We start from the raw sequence: 20,425 nt of genomic DNA, 5'->3' as shown, positions 1-20,425 counted from the left end.
ATGTTGCTTATCAGCTAGTAAGACCACAGGGACATGAACCCCATCAATCGCACCAATGCAATCCTAATCATTGCCACAAAAATACCATGTGAAATTTGCAACGTGTTTTCATCGTAAAGATAAATTGAATAAAATTAAATCAATATACCGAAATAACAAATTATCTTCAAATGTGGCAAATATCTATCTGAATTGAGAATATGTTGTGGCACATTAGGAAATGCAGGATCAGCAGGCTTGATAATGTCTGATGACATAACATTGCCTAACAATGTAACTACCATTTTCACGTGTCAACTTATTGTCTCACCTAAATGCTGAAATCTATCCTGAAACATTCTGTTACACATATTATTACCAAGTACCACCAATGTAATTGCCACAAACTCTTCCAAGCAAACTCCTTTACTACCCTCATAAGTCATATCCTATTAAGTGCGTAATGTATTACACAATTCTCTAAAAATATGACGTGATACTTTAAGGGTTTGTTTGGATACCGCTTATTGTTGAAAACTGAAAACACTGTAGTAAAATAATTTTTAAAAGTGTGTATAGTACCGTAAGACCCAATTTTAACGTTAGATTTACGTTTTTTCGTACTTATGGGTCCCGTGAACTGTTCACAGAGCCCACCAAAAAAACACAGACGCATAATCGAATGCGCAAAAGCGCTATCCAAACTCACACTAAATATACTTTCATTCTATAAGAAAGCATCTACATTGCATAATTTTAATAAGAGAATCTAAGGGTCCGTTTGGATACAGCTTATTGCTGAAAACTGAAAACTGAAAACTGAAAACACTGTACCAAAATAATTTTTAAATGTGTGAATAGTGCCGTGGGTCCCATTTTTAATTTTAAAAAATCTGAAAAGTGAAGTTTGTGGGTCCCGTGAACAGTACACGGGACCCACAAATTTGCTGAAAGTCAACAAAATCGGCTACTGTTCATGCACAGTAGCATGAACAGTAGCCGCTTCTCCTGTGAAACGCGTGAAGCAGAAGGAAAAAAAAAAAAAAAAAAAAAAAAAAAACGCTGAACGCAGTCGCATAATTTTTCATCCGTATCCAAACTCAGCCTAAGAAACAGAACCTAAGCATCGCATCTAACTCTTTCTCATAAATAAATATGTATATTTTTTTATAAAAAAAGAAAACACAAAAAAGTGAAATTGTGAGTAAAAATAATTTTTTTTATGGTTTTTTTTTTTTTGTAACCGGGTAATTGTAATTTAGGGAACCTTCCACCCTTTTGGCAACTTTATGTCATTTCACAGCTCCTGTACGTGGGAAAGGCTCTATCTGAGTCAAGTTCAAACTTTCAGCTCCTACTCTCTTTATAGTCTTTTCTTTCTTCATTACTCATCCACTCTGAGTCAAGTTCAAACTTTCAGCTCCTTACTCATCATAAGTATCACACCGTGAGTCTCACTTCTCTTATTCCTATTATCATCATCATCATCTTCTTTTTTCTTATTTTAATTTTTTTCACATCCTCTGTGCTAGAGCGATACAGTGCGGCGCCACGTACATTTCAGGGTGTTCCCAGGAACACCCTGAACTGAATTTTTTTTTTTTTATATATATAATAATTTAAAAAAAAAATTTGTTTACCTTAAAAAAAAATTTAGGAACACCCTAAAAAAAAAAAAATTATTTGTTCAGCAAAAAAAAAAAGCCAAAAAAAAAAACTTGGAACTAAAATCTGAAAAAAAAAAAAAAAAGTGTAGCAGAGCAAGCGGCAAGCCCACGGATTCTCGAAAAAAAAAAAAAAGCAAGCCCAACATCAAGCCCAACAGATGGTAGCAAACCCAATAACCCACAGATTCTCAAAAAAAAAAAAAAAAAACCTAACCTAATATACTGAAATCAGATCAGATAACCCAACCTAATTTCAGGCCAAACACTTCACACTTCACAGACAGACGCAAAAAATTTCACAGACGCAACAACCAACGGAACGTCGGAACGGATGACGGAGTAGGAGATCGCCAGATCGGGCCGGCTCAAACTCGATCTCCCATTCAAACGGAAGCTACATCTCGACGTGCTGCCCCGCTGCCCGATCGGTCTTCCTCAGTTCCTCGCCTCGCCTCGCCACGCCACTGTGCCCGATCGGTCTTCCTCAGTTGAGTTCCTCGCCTCGCCACTGTGTCCGACGGCGCCGCCCCTCAGGTATTTCATCTATGTGACTCTGTCTCAGTCTCTCTGCTCTCTTTATCTGAAAGTGAAGAGGGAAGAATGAAAGTGAACAAAATGAGACTCTCGGACTCTCCCTCTGTCTCTCTGTCTCAGTCTCTCTCTTTTTTAAGACTTTGAACTGAGAACTGTTATTGTTTTTTTTTATTTTTTTATTGTCATTTGTCTGCTTTTGCGTTTTGGTTAGTATGCTTTATAAAGTTTTATTAATATTTGCACGGTTTTAGGAGTTATCCGTTGGTATTGATGTTGGTGTGGTTAGATAAATTAATTGTCTGTGTTGGTGTGGTGTCTTTTTGTGAAATACAATTAATTGACTTTATCTGATTGGCTCTAGTCTTGTGATTGGAGTAAGGGGCATTGGGTCCTGTTGAATTGGGGTGAATGGGGTGTGGCTGTTTGCAATAGTGCAACTAATAATTAATGAATAATCATTTAATTAATTAATAATTAATAAAAAAAACCATTTAATTAACTAATAATTAATTGGAGGAAGTAACTAATAAATAATAAATAATAATTTAATTAACTAATATATTATAAAAGATAAACAAATTAAATTATGTTACCCTCAGCTAAACAACAATTAATAATTTTATAATTAATGAAACAACAATATAACAAATTATAGTTTATAAAAGTCAAAAAATTAAAGAAACAACTAAACAACAATAATTAATAATTTTATTAATATTTCAAATGAACTTATAGTTTATTGTTTATTCTTTTGCTAGAATTATGGACAAATATTTGATAAGAAAACTACGTACAAAAAAAAAAAAAATTTTGGGAAAAATTTTTAGGAACACCCTAAGAAAAATTCCTGGAGCCGCCACTGGATACAGAGATATCAGCTTAAAAAAAGAAAAGAAATTTCTTTGGGAGATCCCAGCTGAAAAAGAAAAAAAAAATTCTTAGGGGACGCGGGTGCAGCCGCATTGCACGCCGCACGCGTGTCCCCAAGAGTCCGACACGGGTGTGGCGACCAGGTTGCCCCATCCGTACTTTCCTGATCTACAGTTTCCTATGTAGTCTTTCTTTCATCTTATATATTGTAATTTAAAAATCCTTCTTTGCCTGACTTTTACTTGAAGTACAGATTTACACAGTTTTCTGCCAGATCCGATAGTTAGGGTATTTTGCAAGAAGAGATAGTGAACAAACTGAAAGGTTAGAGGATAGCCTAATTTTCCTTTTGTTTCTCTGTTTTTTTTTAGGTTACATTTTTTCGTTCAATGCCTTTGGGTTTGAATTAGAGTCTGTTTGGTTTGGTTTACGGGTGGAAAAGTGAGAAGAAAGGTGAGAAAGTAAGATGATAAAAAATAGGGGAAAGTGGAAAAGTGGAAGGATAAAAAGATTTTAATTTTTCTTTTGTTGAGAATAGAAAAGTGGAAGGATGAAAAAAATTAAGTTTGTATAGATTTATGCATATGCCACGTAAAAAAAAAGTTAGTTTTATAAATTTAGATATTTTTTCTTTTCAATCTTTTCTTCATTTTTGAGAAAGAACTTTTTGGTGGGTTAAGGAAAAAACATTTGGATCCTACTATTTATTTTCTTTTATCTCCACCTAACCAAACACACTATAAAATTTTTTTTCTTTCCTTTTTCCCTTAATGATCCATTTGGTTGGGAGGATGAAAAAGTAAGAGGATAGAAAATAGAGGGAAGATAGAAAATTTTTTAGATTTTCTTGTTTGTGTTTGGTTGAGAGGATGAAAAAGTGGAGGGATGAAAAACTTTTTAGTGTGGTTGAAAAAGTTTGTATAAATTTACCATTATGTCCCTCTTAAATAAAAAAAAAAGTAACACATTATAGTTTTAAAAAAAATTGTGTATAGATGAAATTGGACATTTCAAAAAATAGCATAAGAAATCATCTAAAAGTGTTTTATTAAAAAAATAATAAAAATAAAAATTAAGGAAAAGAAGAAGAATCCACCACCCGACAAAACCAAAAAAAGAAAAAAGAAAAGAAAAAGAAGCCAGCGTTACAAAGGAAAAGTAAAAAAAAAAAAAAAAAAAAAAGAGCAAAAAAATGTTTAAAGAGGTGGGGGCAGTTTTGTCTAAATATTTTTTTCACTTTTCACTTCAATTTTCTTTCTAATTTGGAGAGATTGTATTTTTAAGGGGGAGGAGAGAAAACTTGTGGGCCCCACCACTTTCTCTCCTCTTCTCAACCAAACACCCTTCCTAGGGGTGTCCAGCCAAACCCGGAATCCGATCAACCCGCCCAACCCGGCCGATTCGGCCCGAGAACCGTTCGACTTGACACCGGCGATGGTCGGCAGCGGATCTTAGACTCCAAAACTTGAGATTGGCGGGTCGGTTGACGGATTTGAGCATGAAAACCTGATTTTCAACCGACCCGACCGGAAAATGCACCAAAAGTTGCTGTTCGCAGGTCTGATTTTGTCCGATCTAGCGAGATCTCATAGAGATCTAGCCTGATCTCTTCGAGATCTGCCAAGATCTCTTAGAGATCTGATCAAATCCAACAAAAACCAGTAGATTTTGGCAAAATCCGGTTGATTTCTGCAAATTCTGGTGATGATTTGCGTATTCCGACGCCGACTGAGACCCGACCAGAAATTGGTCATATTCAACCACCCGAACCATTGCCTTTGGCGGGTCGGCAGCGGGTCCATTCATCAAAGACCCGAAGTGAGAGGGTCGGTTCCGGGTTGGGCACAAACTCGACCCGAACCGACCCGTGGACAGGCTTAACCCTTCCCACTCATTTTCTCTCCTATTTCCACTCTTTTTTTTTTTTTTTCCATCATCCCTAAAATCCACCTAACCAAACATACCCTAAAAGTTTTCATTTCCATTTTCTCTTAAAAATTTTCCATCCACCCTATTTCACTTTCAAACAAATACATCCCTAGTTTTTTTCCTTGCATATTTTAGTCAGATTTTTTTTTTCTTTTTAAGTATGTGGATTCAATTAATTTTTGCTCTGCATTAAATTGACCTGTAGAACTGTTATGTGCCCATTATTTCTTTTCCCTTTTTTTAGTAGCCAAATAGATGGTTTGACTTCTCTTTTTATACTTTGTTTGCTGTGATTTGCAATTAATTGGGCTTAGTTGTGTTTGTGCGATTTTATTGTTCAGTCTAGCTCAAATGCTCAATGATTACATTGCGTTGGTTTTGAGGAATTTGAGTTTCTATAATTGATGTGTATAAAAAAAAAACCACTAAAACTTCAGCCACATTGTTTATTTAGTGAAGTTTACCAACAATGAGCTTTCTAATTAATATCTAATTTGGGTCAAGCCAGGCACTAGGAAGTTTGAATTTGCCATTGTTTGGTTTGAATAGGTGGACACGGCTCTAATGCTATAAGCTACATCAATAAGTTTGAGTCGAGGTACAAATTTACTTGATGTTTGCCCGTGTGATTATTTTGTTCATCATTAGAGTTTGAAATGTTTCATCTTTAATATTTCTATCTTAATTGCATTAGAGTATAGAGTTTCCTATAATTTTACTGCCAAAATTTTTTAGGCTATAAAACTCTTTAAACAGTCAATTTTTGTTGATGCTTTTTGTTAAATTTTATTGTGTGGTTATTTCATATTCAATTTCACCTTAACTTTCTGGCTCCTGCTATAACTTCTTATAAAACTCCATCACCTGTTCCGGAATTTCCTACTCATCCTCGTAAAGAACACCTTCTACCTCCATACCCTTAATATGATTGGTTTGTCCGTTAGAGTTAGTAAGTTTATGAAAAAATCGAGTGTTGTTATACCCTTCTTTTAAAAACATAGTCTTACAGATTGTTTGGTAGAGTAGTTTAAGATGAGATTTTTGTAGTTTGAGATGAGATTTTTGTAATTTTTTGAAATACGTGTGGGTGAAAAAGTATGTGTAGAAATATGTGTAATATTGTTTAAAATGTAAAAATGTAAACTTGAACTCTCAAACCAAAGAGGCCCTTAGATTTTTGCCTCCATGAAATCTTTTCCAAAGAGGCCAAATAATTGATTTCGGGGTTGATCACAACCCTTCTAGCTCTATCCTCTTGGGTAGGATCAAAACTTGCATCCCTTCTCTCATGTCAAGATTTAGAAGCTCAGACAATAAGAAGTTTTTCATAAAAGATACATCCCCAAAACTGCTTCCATTGTTTCAAATCTCCTTTCAAAGCCTTAAACTTACAAGCTAGAACATAAGAGCAACCACATCAGTTCGTTCATTTTACACATCTATTTTTATACTAAAAACTTATTTTTTCTATTTTACACATCTATTTTTACAAAACACCCACATCAGTTCATTTATTTTATCACATCTTTTAATTAAATAATCAATTTTCTCAAATTTTTTATTATTTCTCTCAACTACTGGATATACATACGAGTGCACTCTCTCTCTCTCTCTCTACCTTTTTTTTTTTCCCCTGATTTGTTGCTCTCTCTCTATATACCCATCTCTACTTATTTTTCAGATCAACTCTCCCTAGCTTTGATCCATAAGCACTGAGCTTCGATCCACGAGTACCGAGCTTCGATCCACAAGCTCCGATCCACGATACTCGAGTTTCGATCCATGAGCTCCCTAGCTCCGATCCACAAGCACCGAGCTCCGAGCCACGAGCTCCAATCCAGTCAAGCATCAATCGTTCCACAAGCACCGATCAAGCATCGATCTGTGTTTTTGTATCTTTGTGTTTTTTTTTGAGCAAGTGTATCTCTGTATTGGTTCTCTGTGTTGATTTGTCTGTGTGGATGTGTTTGTGTGTGGGTGTGTTTGTGTGCATCTGAGGAAAAAGAAGAAGATGAGGAGAGAAATTACTAAGTTTGTTTAGCACGGAGAAGAGAGAACGGGAAATCAATAAAATAATAAATGAACGAGCTACAGTAGCAGCGTATATTTACACGGTTACTATAGCTCGTAGATGGATTTGCACACTTTTACACCATTTTAGAAAAAATGATGTGGAGTATTTTTGAGGCAAAATGTGTAAACGTTCTACTTGTAATCTCCAAGGTTTTAGAATTCTCATGTAGCCGTTTGTATAAATGCTGCCTACTAAAGTTCCATCGACTTAATTCTGCTAGACACACGATGATCCAATCTAACCCCGTCCTTCCCACCTGAAGAAAGCCATGTAATTACTAGAATTTCATTGTATTTAGAATATATATCCTGAAAGTTAGTATTAATTTTGATCCTTGATCACTACTAATTGTGCTCTCATGTTTTTCTTTATTACATTACACGGAAAGTTTTTCTTAGATAATTTGACAACATTCTCAAATTTCTTGCATCAGTGGTTTGCATTTAGGTATAATATCTGGAATGTAAATGGATATTATACAATCTATGAGAAACTCAATGAATTCTTTATCTTGTATTTCTTTGTTTGTTGCTCTGCATTTTCTTTTAGTGTAGAATTATGTGAGACTATTTACAACTGTAGTTTGATGCGATTCATGGATTAATACTACAGGATTTGAATATCATGATATTTTAATTATTGTTTGTTGAAGACACCTATATTTGGTTTTGCCCAAAACAAAGACACCTATAATCTCTCTTGGATCACCATAATTTTATTTTGTTAATCTTTTGGACCTTTGGAACATGTTCGAAATAGTATATTCATGGAGTAAACAAAACAAAAACACTTTCTTTTATTTGCTTGAGTGCATGGGTGGTGAAGGAAGATGGATTTTTTGTTTAATGGTTTTTTTTCTAAATGGTCTATTTGAAATTTTGTTGAACAAGCACGAAATTTCAAAATTAGTTTTTGAGGTCTTTATGAAAGACTCTGAATTTAGGTTTTTTCTTGCAAGTAATTATTTGAATTTTTTTTGTTATTGGTATTATCTTAGCATAAAATGTTTAAATTTTCACTTACCGTGTGTCTTTTGTAATGAATAAAAGTGTTTCGTACATTATGGCGGTTATAAGCTAGTATCTATATCTATATCTATATTCTATATCTATATATATATAATAGACGAAGCTGAGAGAAAGTTGATTCCTACATTTAAGGACGTGTTGACAAATAGGATAACTGCCTATTTAAAATTCAGACACGTATACAATTTAATTTAAAAAAAACGTACGGTGCATCGTTTGGAGGGCTTCCTAGCACAGCGTTAAAAACAGGCTGATGTCTCTCAGTATAAATACAACACTAATTGCTTAAATGCCGAAATTGCTTGCCCGTATACGGAGAGAGAGAGAACAGAGTTGTTCGTCGGACCCAAGAGAAAGAGAGAAATATCCAAGGCTGGCGATTGTTCGTTCCCTGGCCAGACTTAGACCATCGGAACAGCAAGAACAGAGAGAAACCGTTAGGCCATATATCAACCACCCAAATCGTCGGAACCGGCACCGGTAAATGTTTTTTCCATTTTTTAGATTTGGGTATGAAATTTTACTTTTAATTGAGTTTTTTGTTGGATAGGTTTAGATTTGATTCATTTTTGTTTTGGGTTTTAGGGTTTTTTATCAAAATGTTTGTAGATATTTGCTTTTGTTTTGAGAAAAAAGAGAATCGTTTCAGTATTTTTAAAATTTTAACTTTTACTGCTTCAAACGTTCTTTTAAATCCCATAGAAATCCTCTCACAAATCCTTCCTCTGCATCTTCAACGTCCCAAAACTACCATCTCTTATCCATTCACAAACCCTAAAAAAAAAATAGAGATTCATTTGGTCCAATATTGAGCGATCTGTTTCGGTACTTAAATCGTTTGGTTTGGTGGAATTTCTAAACCTTTACAATGTTAAAAATGGCCCACCAGCCCTAATCAGTTTTCACTATTGTTGGGAGCGAATGGCTACAAGGGGCAAAGTCGCAAAGAGCCAGAGAGAGTCAGAGAGAGAGATAGGGAAATCTGAGGGACTTTATCAGACCGGTCTCCCTCCAAATTCCGCCTTCAAGACACCGTTATACCTCCTAAAACATTGCCTGTAAAGTTTTCAGTTATGATTTTAAAAATTGCTGACAAAATATGTTTTTGGCTTTGGTTTTTCAATTGAATTGCTTTTAATTTAGGCTTAATTTTGGGTATGTAACTATTTAGGATGATTACCAGATAATAATTATTAATTATATAGTTAAGGTTTCAATATGTTTTATTTGTTTGTCTTCACAACGTTGTTGGGTTAATCCTTTAATAATTTTTATGTTGTCCCTAAATCTGCTATATTGGTTATTGTTTATTTTAATACGTTATGCATAGACTTGGATGATGGATGAATTAGAAATTGAATTCATGGATTGATGGGGTTGTAGACGTAGTGGGTGTTGACAAGTCCAACCATTTATTCACTTCTGTTGATAGTGTTTTTGTTGCTTTGAAAGACTAAAAACTATCAAGATTTATATCATAAACTCACTTTTGCAACCCAGGTAAGTTAATGCATATAATTTGGTCTAATGTTAAACCGTATACGTGTCTAAATTTTAGATAAGCAGTTATCCTATTTGTCACCACGTCATTAAATGTAGGAACCAACTTGCTCTCAGCTTTGTCTATTATATATATATATATATATATATAGATTCTATATCTGTTTTTGGGATTGTGCTTTAGTAAAATTTGGGAACATTAAGAAGCATGTGACTTTTATTACTTTAAAGCATATGTATTTAATTACAAAATGATATGGGTATTTTTTGTTCGTTGATGAGATTTATTTGAATTTTAGTGTTGTACCCTTTTGAGCTTCATTGCTCTTTTTTTTTTTTTTTTAAAAGAAAAAATTTATCAGTGTCTTTTTTTGCATATATGGCAGTGTGGGAATGATTTTGTAATAAGTGCCAACATCCCAAAGGTTTTGAGATACGGAGATAGAGATCGACGCTATTCCTTTGAAAGGTACACATCAATTCTTTGTGTTCATTCTTTTCCTTTTGGTGCTTTGTTGTGAAAATTGATTCTTACGGCATGGACAAGAATGCAGAACCCTAGAATATTGATTCTTCAAATTTTTGCAGTAATTTTCTGCATAATTTTGTTTTAGAACAGTTGTTTGATAAATCTGTGTGCTGTGATTGATTATAATTTGTCTTTTAAAATTCCAAATTTTTTTTTTTTTGTCCTTGAAAGTTTGCAACCAGTGTCAGTGTATAAAATGAACAGATAAAAGGAGAAAATTTAAAAAAAAAGAAGTATATATATATATGTAATATATAAAGAAAAAAGGAAATGACATCCACTTAGCACAACCACAATTTGTAGGAAACAATTTTATTATATGGTACTCTATTTTAGATATATGTGCTTTTGTTTTATTAACAGTTCCAACTTAGTAGATCTAATTCAGAGGTTGATTCAATTGGTGAAAGTAATCTCTAGGCTCTATTATTGCATTCTCTTCAACTTTTATGATTGTGAAAAAAATGGATAGGACAGAAAGTGGACAAGCATTATGAATTGCAAAAATGAAGATACTCAGCTTAAGATGTCATGAAGTTTGCTTATATTTTACCTATCAGTAGATGTTTTCTCCTCTTTAATCAATGATAATAGCTTAGCAAAGTGCCTACTCTAATTTTTGTTCTTCACAAGATTATTTTTCCTTTTCCATCTTTCACTATGTTTTTAAAAAAAAAAAAAATTATTCTTGGATAGTTCATTTTGTTAAGGCACTATAAATTAGGATACAACATGGTTGATTATAAAATATATTGTTTATAATAAATTTGAACTCTTTTCGTAAGAGAAAGAGAATCAGTCATTATTAGTCAATAAATTGAAAAATAAATAGTCAAATGAATATATATATATAGTGTTTATTGAGAGTATTGTCAAAGAACAATTTGGAATCCATTGGATGATGCTAAAAAAGGTGATCAATGTGTTATCTGGATGGAAGAATTTCTTTGGAAAGTACAGGAGTTTTACTCAAAATGTTGGTCCCTCTGTGCTTAATGTGGGCAATTTGCTGGGAAAGAAGTAATTGTCCATTTAATGGTTTGGAGCTATAAAGTTGAAATCAATGTTTTTGAGGTCATTTTGGAGTGGTTTGATGATCTTGGCCTTATTTGTTATTCCTTTTTTTTCCTGTAGATTTTATGATCCTTTTCCATCATTTACATTAGCCTTCCCCTTCATTTTAATAGAATTTTTATTATTTATCCAAGAAAGAAAAGGTGGGGAGGGGAGGAGGAGGAGCTTTACCTATTTTGTTAAATAGTTGAGATGATGATAATCTAAGATGAATTAGATGTATAAATAGTTTGTACTACTTAGTTGTATATTTATTATCATCATTAACTTATCTTAAATCACTTCTCTTGCACCCTGCAGACACAGAAGAGTGTGGATATATTGCTTCGTGACAAAAACCCACAAGTTGAGGTAATGCTCAAAGAAATATGCATAAGTCTGTATTGAGTCATTTTGGTGAATAAGTATAGCATTGGTGAAATTGAATGTTACAATTCATATATATTTTTTTCCTTTGATTTGGTTATGAACTAAGGAATATGAGTTAGTTTTTAGTGTTTTGGTTGGGTTGGTTTTGATTTAAGTTTTTTAGTTGAGTTAGTTGTACAGTGAAAAACCATGTCTGTTTATTTCAATGTAATTTGTCAGGATCCTTCGTAAATACCGTCAAAGTTTGGGTTGTGATGACTAAGATTCTTTAGAATGTATAGTAATAATAATTTCTTGGTAAATGGAATTATGGAATTTTTTGAGAGCAGATTTGTAGAAAGCAAGTAAACTTGACGTTGAGCAGCTCAAATGGCATCTCCATGCCTTCAAGAAATTGGGTGAAGGGTGATATGTAGACATGGGAAAGAACGATTCAACATAAAGTAGAGAGAAAACCTCATCTTATATGTGAAGGAAAATAATCAAGAGTCTCTAATAAGTATATATAGGATGATTAGGATCTTGACCAGATAAATTGACATTGAGAAATGAAAGCACTTCCCACAATTTTTTAAGAGGTCAAACTACATTTGCAATACTCTAACTTAGAGGTTGGTTTATGAGCTCTAGCAATGTCAAAGGCTCCAATTTTCTTAACTTGGAACTTCAAAAACCAAATATTAGCAACCACAATAATGGAGGTTTAAGAAAGTAGTTCAATTGTAGTTCTGGTACAATTGTTTACACATTTTGGGGTAAGTCAATACCTGTAATTGCTTAGGCCAGATAAAATGTCTGTAAAAATTTCTTAAATTTGATTGTAAAAGGGGAGAGTTTTTGTTTTGTTTATAATATGATTTGTAGTGTAGTTTTTTGGCTTACTAGAATCTGAAAGTTGCTGACTACTTAAAATGAGGGGTTCATTTTTGTGGTCAAATGATTATTACACTTTTTTTTTTCTTTTGCATCCTATTGATCTTATTCTGAACTAAATATTTTAGGATGTATATGGTTGTGGTGTAGTAGGTATTCTTTGCTGAGGGATTCCCAGTACAACAAAGGACTTACCAATGCATTGGTCATTCAGTTGATTCCTTGCTGTCAGTCTGTAGTTGCTGTCATGTTAGCAAAAAAAGGGGTTTTAGTCGGTTTTTCCTATTATTGGATTTGAACCAATAACTTACTGCTTACTATTCAAAAGGGGGTGGAGTGCTAAGAAAGAGAAAGTGTTATCACTATTCGAAGTGATGCAGCAACTAGCACGCTAAGATCAAAAGGGAAAATATTAACTACAAAATTCAATTTAGTTTTCAGTTTCAGTTTTCTATCCTACCTGATTTGTTGTTTTTGAAGAGTGATTGAAATTTTAGAACTTTGAAATCTGAAAGTGTAATGTTTTTTTTTATACAATATTGATTATCCCTTAGATTTTAGTTAATATTCCACTCTATCTACATAATTATTAGTGTCAGCTAATTATGGTTAAAGAACATTTTTAAAAACTGTCATTGATCATATGCAATTTTCAACTTACTGCTATTTTCACCATGTTCTGAACATGTGAAAGCAATCAGCTGCATAAAGGTTCAAAAGATTAAAATAATAGTGTGTTGAATGGATGGTCCAAATTGATAACTAATGTATCTTACACACTTTGTAACAAATTTTTTCTTTAAAAAATTATTTCATTAGCCAAATTTCTCTGCTACTTATGAGATTTCAAATGATCCCGCGCATTGCGTGGGTTAAACGCTAGTATTATTAATAGAAAAATTATTATCAGGATAGCAAGAATACAGTGACAGTAAATGTGAAGATGCACCAACACAAATGACTTAAGCTACAGGTTGTTTGAATGCAACATTCAACGCAACTACAAGTCGTATTTGCTATTGTAATCTTTAGAATAATCATTAGAGTGTCATGTGCTTGCTTTTCTATCGTTTAGCAAAAAAGTCTTTTTCTATTGGTTAGATTGTGTAATAATCTTAGTGGCAGTAGGCTTTCTGTTAGTTTTGATAATATACTCTGTTCCATATATATTGAACAGAGTCTTGTAATTTGACTCATTCAATTAGAAAGAGATTTCTCCTACAAATTTGATAACTACATGGATACACCAGAAAGTACAACCTGCATAACATGAATAGTTGTATCTATGATGAAAACTTTCCTTCTTTAAATTCAATAGCAATAGTATATATGTTGCATGTAATTATGTAAACTCATGAAGTTTAATTTACATGTTAAAGTGCAGGTTAAGAGTCTAAAGAAAGGCAGAGGAACTATCATTTGGTTCAAGGGCAGTATTGTTTGGAGAGAGATATTTTTAAAAAGGATAGAAAAATACAGGAGTAAGTATACAAAATGGATTCCCCCAGTTCATGTGAAGCCCAAGGATCCACTAATGCAAATCAGCCCGAGGAAACAAAAATCTCTTGCATGGATCTAGATGTCTACAATGGTGCAACAGCAGGCAAAATTGAGGTCTTCAAAAATTCCTCGCCTCCTCTTCACCTTCAAGAGCTACTTACCCCAAATGGAAACACAATCCTCCATGTATACCTCACAGCCCTAAGTAAAAGACTAGAATCATCAACAACAAACTTTGTGGAAGAAATTCTCAAGATGTGTCGATTACTGCTAAGACTAGAATCATCAACAGCAAACTTTGTGGAAGAAATTCTCAAGATGTGTCCATCACTGCTATGGCAAGCTAATGCTAAAGGTGAAATTCCATTGCACATCGCGGCAAGGCACGGGCATGTTACCATGGTGGAAGTACTAATTAAATTTGCAGACAGTCGCCCTCAAGACGTTGAGAGCGGGGAAAAAAATGCCAAGGAAATGCTTCAAATAACTAACAAAGAGAAAGAGACAGCCTTGCATGAAGCTATACGTTATAATCATCTTGAGGTAGTGAAACTATTACTTAAAGTTGACCCGAATTATTCATATTTTGCAAATGATGTTGGCGAGACTCCACTTTACATGGCTGTTGAGAGAAACTTTCAAGATCTAGCATTTGAAATTTTAAACACCTGCGAATCTCCAGCTTATGATGGCCCGCTTCAAAGAACTGTTTTGCATGCGGTAGTAATTTGCAACAACAGAGGTACTATCTCTCTCTGTTGTTGAAAAAAGAAAAAGAAAAAAGAGAGAGATAGTACCTCTGTTGTTGCAAATTACTGCCGCATGCAAAACAGTTCTTTGAAGTGGGCCATCATAAGCTGGAGATTCGCAGGTGTTTAAAATTTCAAACGCTAGATCTTGAAAGTTTCTCTCAATAGCCATGTAAAGTGGAGTCTCGCCAACATCATTTGCAAAATATGAATAATTCGGGTCAACTTTAAGTAATAATTTCACTACCTCAAGATGATTATAACGTATAGCTTCGTGCAAGGCTGTCTCTTACTCTTTGTTAGTTATTTGAAGTATTTCCTTGGCATTTTTTTCCCCGCTCTCAACGTCTTGAGGGCGACTGTTTGCAAATTTAATTAGTACTTCCACCATGGTAACATGCCCGTGCCTTGCCGCGATGTGCAATGGAATTTCACCTTTAGCATTAGCTTGCCATAGCAGTGATGGACACATCTTGAGAATTTCTTCCACAAAGTTTGCTGTTGATGATTCTAGTCTTAGCAGTAATCGACACATCTTGAGAATTTCTTCCACGAAGTTTGCTGTTGATGATTCTAGTCTTTTACTAACGCCGAGTCTTTTCCACACCTAACTTCTCGGAAACACCTCCGTTGAACCACCAATAAGACTGGTTTTGAGATGGCACCCTAAGTTATCATAGCTTCACTCATATCTCATAAGGGTTTGAAAGAAATTGAAGCTTGCTAAATTGTACAACAATGGCGGAATCAACAAAAGTAATAAGGAGAGAGAGAGAGAACAGTTTCTGGAAAATGCTTCTATGTTTACTATTACAACAAGCTTAATGGTACATTAACCCACATCTTCTATATATAGCATAGTTACTCTACACTAGAGACTTCTGGAAGCAAAACAATTACAACAAACTAATTACCACATTCCAAATTATACTCCGTGAAATCAGGAGTGACAATTGGAGAACGGTTATGGCTCAACTGCTCACTGAGAGGCCATAGCTGAAGAACCAGTGCTTGATAGAAGCAGAGCTCGTCTGGAATGATGCCTGAGAGGAAGACTTAAACACTTAAACCAAAACGACTTCGTTTCTCATTAAACTAAGTGACACCGTTTTGTCCAAGTAAATAGCCGTTAACCTCTTCCTCCTCTATTTTCAAATTCTCTTTGGTACTCTGTTTCTTACTTGCTTTAACATCCCCCCTCAAAACCATGGGGTCAAAAGACACCATGATTTTGGACCTGAGAAAAACGAAACGAGAGGTAGACAAGCTTTTAGTAAAGATATTAGCAAGCCGGTCGCTAGTGGAAATGTACTTGACCTGAAGATCTTTGCGAAGAACTCTCTCACGAACAAAATGATAATCAACCTCCGCATGCTTGGTATGAGCATGAAAAATTGGATTGGAGGCAATAGCAAGGGCAGAAACATTATCACACCAAAGCTTAGGTGGGAAATGAAGAAAGACACCAAGATCCTTCAACACCTAGCGAAGCCAAGAGAGTTCAGCAGTAGTAGTAGCTAATGCCCTATATTCAGCCTCAGTGGAAGACTAGGAGACAGTTTCTTGCTTCTTGGCATACCAAGTAATAGGATTATAACCCAATTAGACAATGTATCCAGTAATCGAACGTCTGTCAAAGGGATCCCTAGCCCAATCTAAATCAGAGAAGGCAGAAAGGGACAAAGGCCTAGGTTGAAGAAAGACCCCGTGATTCAATGTCTCATTAACATATCTCAAAATCCCTTTAGCAGCAACTAAATGAACATCAGTAGGAGCAAACATAAATTGATAGACTTGCTAGACTGCAAAGCTCAGATCAGGTCTAGTGAAGGTCAAAAAATGAAGGGAGCCTACCAAACTCCTGTAATCATGAGGATTAGATAAGAGAGAACCCTCAGTAGGTATCAACCTTGAATTAGGAGCACAAGGAGTGCGAGCTGGTTTGGAAGACACCATATTGACCTTAAGCAACAAATCTTGAGCATACTTAGCCTGAGATAAAAATAAGCCTTTGGAGGACTTGGTGATTTGAATCCCAAGACAATAAGAAAGAGGCCCGTAGTCCTTAAGCTCAAAAGCAGTGCTGAGTTGAGCAATTAAAGTAGACAAGAAATGAGGATCATTCCCAGTCATGACTATATCATCAACATAGACAAGAAGAAAGACCACATGATGCCTCTTTCTAAGAACAAATAAAGAAGAATCAGCAAGTGAGGCTTGAAGAGCCATATGAAGCAGCTGAGTGGAAAACCTCTCAAACCAAGCTCTAGGGGCTTGTTTGAGACGATAAAGAGATTTGAGAAGTCTGCAAACATGATTAGGATGGGTTGAATCCACATAACTAGGGGGTTGAACCATGTAGACCTCCTCTTTGAGATAGCCATGCAGAAAAGCATTACTTGCATGAAGTTGTCGAAGAGGCCAATTGAACTGAATTGCCAAAGAGAAGATGATTATGACAGTAGGGGGTTTAATAACAGGACTAAAAGTTTCCTCAAAATCAACCCCATATTGTTAATGAAACCCTTTGGAAACCAACCTCGCTTTGTATATGTTAATGGAACCATCACTATTGTGCTTAAGCTTAAACACCCACTTGCAACCAACTGAATTTTGAGTTGGAGAAGGAGAGACCAAAACCCAAGTACCCTGCCTCTAAAAAGCAGCAAATTCATCATCCATTGCTAAGCACCATTGAGGTTCTGTAAGGGTGTAGTCTGGTTTAGGAATGGAGCTGACCTTGGTAGATTTGGTACACTGCTCTTTAGGAGCATTAGAGGCATGATGGGAATCAGTCATGGCTGCAAGAGCCTTGGGCTTAAAAAATACCAGCCTTTGATCTAGTAATCATGGGATGGTCATTCACAGTAAGAGGAGCCTGTGATTGAGCTATTGTGGGAATGGTGGGAGAGACAGAATCAATAGGTGAGGTGCTATGGGAATGGGATGGGACAGTATGTGACAAAGGGGCAGGAGTAGGTGCAGATTGGGATGATGGTGATTGATCAGATGAAGGGAGAGGTATAGGATGAGGAGTAGGCTAATAAGAGGAAGACTAATTAGATAAAGGTAGTGATGAAGTATGTAAAGGTACATCAGATTGGGAAGAAGCATGTAAAGGTGGTGTCTGAGTTGTCACTAGAGGCACAGATATATGAGGTGTTGGAGTAGGGCTTGGATTGGGATCAATAGATGGACCAGTGGATAAAGGCTGTGGGTAAAAGAATTCACTCTTATTAAAGTGAATATGTCTTGAAACATAGACCCAAGAAGTGAGAGGATCTAGACAGATATACCTTTTGGTATAAGCAGGATAACCAAGAAAGATGCAAGAAGTAGTGTGTGGTAAGAGTTTATGTGCATTGTAAGGTCTTAATAAGGGAAAACAGATACAACCAAAGGTTCTTAAATGTGTAAGATTAGGTTTAGACTTAAACAAAACTTCCCAAGGAGTAGAATTTTTCAGATTGGGGGTTGGAAGTCTATTGATGATATGGACAACTGTAGAAACAGCAAAAGACCAGTAGGATGAAGGCAACAGAGAGTGAGAAAGCATAGTGAGTGCACACTCAACTATATGACTATACTTCCTCTTAGCTACTCCATTCTGCTGAGGAGCATGAGGGCATGAAAATTGATGTACAATGCCATGGGTTGAATAGAAATGCTTAAAAGCATTGGAAGTGACTTCACCACCATTATCAGTTCTCAAGTTTAATTTTGGAGTTAACTGATTTTCTACAGTGGCTTTAAAACACTTGAAAATATCAAGAACATCAGATTTGTGTTTAAGAAGATAGAGCCAAGTAAATTTTGAGTATGCATCAACAAACAAGATGTAATATTTAAAGTCATTGGAAGATGTAATAGGAGCTAGACCCCAAACATCTGAATGGATCAATTCAAGAGGTTTTGAGGCTTGAAATTCAGAGATAGGAGATGAAAATTGATGCATTTTACCACTTAAACAATGTTTACAATGAAAAAAGATTTATTTGCATCTGAGGTACAGACATGACCAACAGAAGATAAAGCTACTTTTAAAACAGCATCACTTGGATGTCCTAACCTATGGTGCCATAACAGCCAATTATTCGAATTATTTACATGAAAACCTGATAGAAAGGAGGTAGCAGCTGAAGAGTGATTCTTTGGTGAAGATGACTCAGAATTGAAATGAGGAGATGACTTGTTGAAATGCTTGGAGTAGATAGGATAGACTCCATTCTCACTCCAGCCCTTGTAAAGGAGTCTCCCCGTAGGAATATCTTGAATTTTGATTTGATTAGCATCAAAATAGCATGAACAATTATTATGCAAGCAAAATTTGTGCACAGAAAGTAAGTTTAGGGCAATTCTAGGGACATGAAGGACATTTTTAAGTGTAAAATCATGATATTTTGTGTGTAAGGTTGCATTACCTATGTGGTTAATTGATAGAGATTGACCATTACCAACAGTAACTTGTTCTGGCCCCTTGTACTGAGATTGAACTGAGAGATTGTTGAGATTGGCAATGAAATGATCAGATGTACCAGAATCAGCAAGCCATGGATCTTGATTGTTGTTGATAACTGCATTAGAAGCACTGGCCATAGTAGCAAGCTTCATTGGAGGATTTTTTGCCTTGATAAGCAAAATTCATCCCGTGATAGCAATCCAAAGCTAGATGTCCAGACTTCCCACAGATTTGGCATGATGGTCTTTCATGCTTAAAACCTTGAGAGGAGTTCTGTGGAGTGAAATTCTGAGAGGAAAAATGCTACTGAGGAGAGAAATTGTGAGAGGCTTATGGTGAGAATTGCTGTTGATTTCCAACATGATTGAATCTGCCTCCACCTTTTCCTCTATTTGTATTGTTTCTTTCTCTTCCCCTGCCTGGACCATGATTTTGTGATTGATTTGATGTACTGCCATTTGCTTTACCATTGGAAGCAAACATAGAAAGATTGTGAGAGATTGAATCCATGTGATCAGTCATAGCCTGTTCTTCACTTTGCAACATAATAGCTAGTTTCTCATAAGTGATTGGATCACTCCTAGTACGAATCGCAAAACAGAAATGTGCAAATTCTCTAGGAAGTCCTCTTAGCACAATGCAGATCAGCTCTTCATTATCAACTATCACTCCAACAACAAGGAGTTTATCACGAGCAATTTTAATTTTCTGGAGAAATGAATTCACAGATTCATTACCTTTCTTGATACTTTGCAGTTCAAGCTTGAGATTCAAGATGTTAGCTCTTGATGTGGAAGTGAACCTTTGTTCTAAAGTGTTCCGTACTTCCCTTGAGTTGGTGATACCAACAACAAGTGAGAAGACTTGTGGAGTAAGAGTTGAGTTAATCAAGGAAAGAAGTGCCTTATCCTTGATCTTCCAAGCTTGAAACTCAGGATTAGCAATTGGAGTTGCATTTCCAACAGTATCAAGTACAAAAGGTTATGGCTTTGGTGTTGTGCCATCATTATGTTCAATCAGTGAGTAGGCCTCTAGTATGGTGAGTAACTGATGCCTCCATGGGATGTAGTTAGTGTAGTCAAGTTTGATTGACATAAGATTTGACATATTGGAGAGGAACAATAATGGTGATTGTATTGTAGTTGAAGATGTAGAAGTTGAAGGTGAAGCAGTTGGTTGAATTGGAGTTGTTGAAGCCATGGATCTAGGCTCTGAAACCATGAAAGAAATTGAAGCTTGCTAAATTGTACAACAATGGCAGAATCAATAAAAGTAATAAGGAGAGAGAGAG

At 35.3% G+C, this 20,425-nt stretch overlaps 1 long non-coding RNA gene across 4 annotated transcripts; it reads left to right on the top strand.

Annotated features, from left to right (window-relative positions):
• Window positions 1–1,364: 1,364 nt before the first annotated feature.
• LOC142624123 (uncharacterized) lies at window positions 1,365–14,671 on the top strand. Of its 4 annotated transcripts, XR_012842286.1 has the most exons (5): window positions 1,365–2,180; window positions 3,304–3,374; window positions 9,968–10,050; window positions 11,485–11,535; window positions 13,811–14,671. It is a non-coding gene; the product is annotated as an uncharacterized LOC142624123 (long non-coding RNA). The 4 variants fall into 4 exon arrangements; XR_012842284.1 differs by lacking the exon at window positions 3,304–3,374 and having other exon boundaries at window positions 1,366–2,180; XR_012842287.1 differs by lacking the exon at window positions 3,304–3,374 and having other exon boundaries at window positions 1,366–2,180; window positions 13,806–14,671.
• Window positions 14,672–20,425: the final 5,754 nt, after the last annotated feature.

This window comes from Castanea sativa, chromosome 2 (genome assembly GCF_040712315.1).
Source record: "Castanea sativa cultivar Marrone di Chiusa Pesio chromosome 2, ASM4071231v1".
In the NCBI taxonomy this organism is placed as follows: domain Eukaryota; kingdom Viridiplantae; phylum Streptophyta; class Magnoliopsida; order Fagales; family Fagaceae; genus Castanea; species Castanea sativa.
Note: the sequence above shows the minus strand (reverse complement) of the source record. Positions and strands in the feature narration are given on the sequence as shown.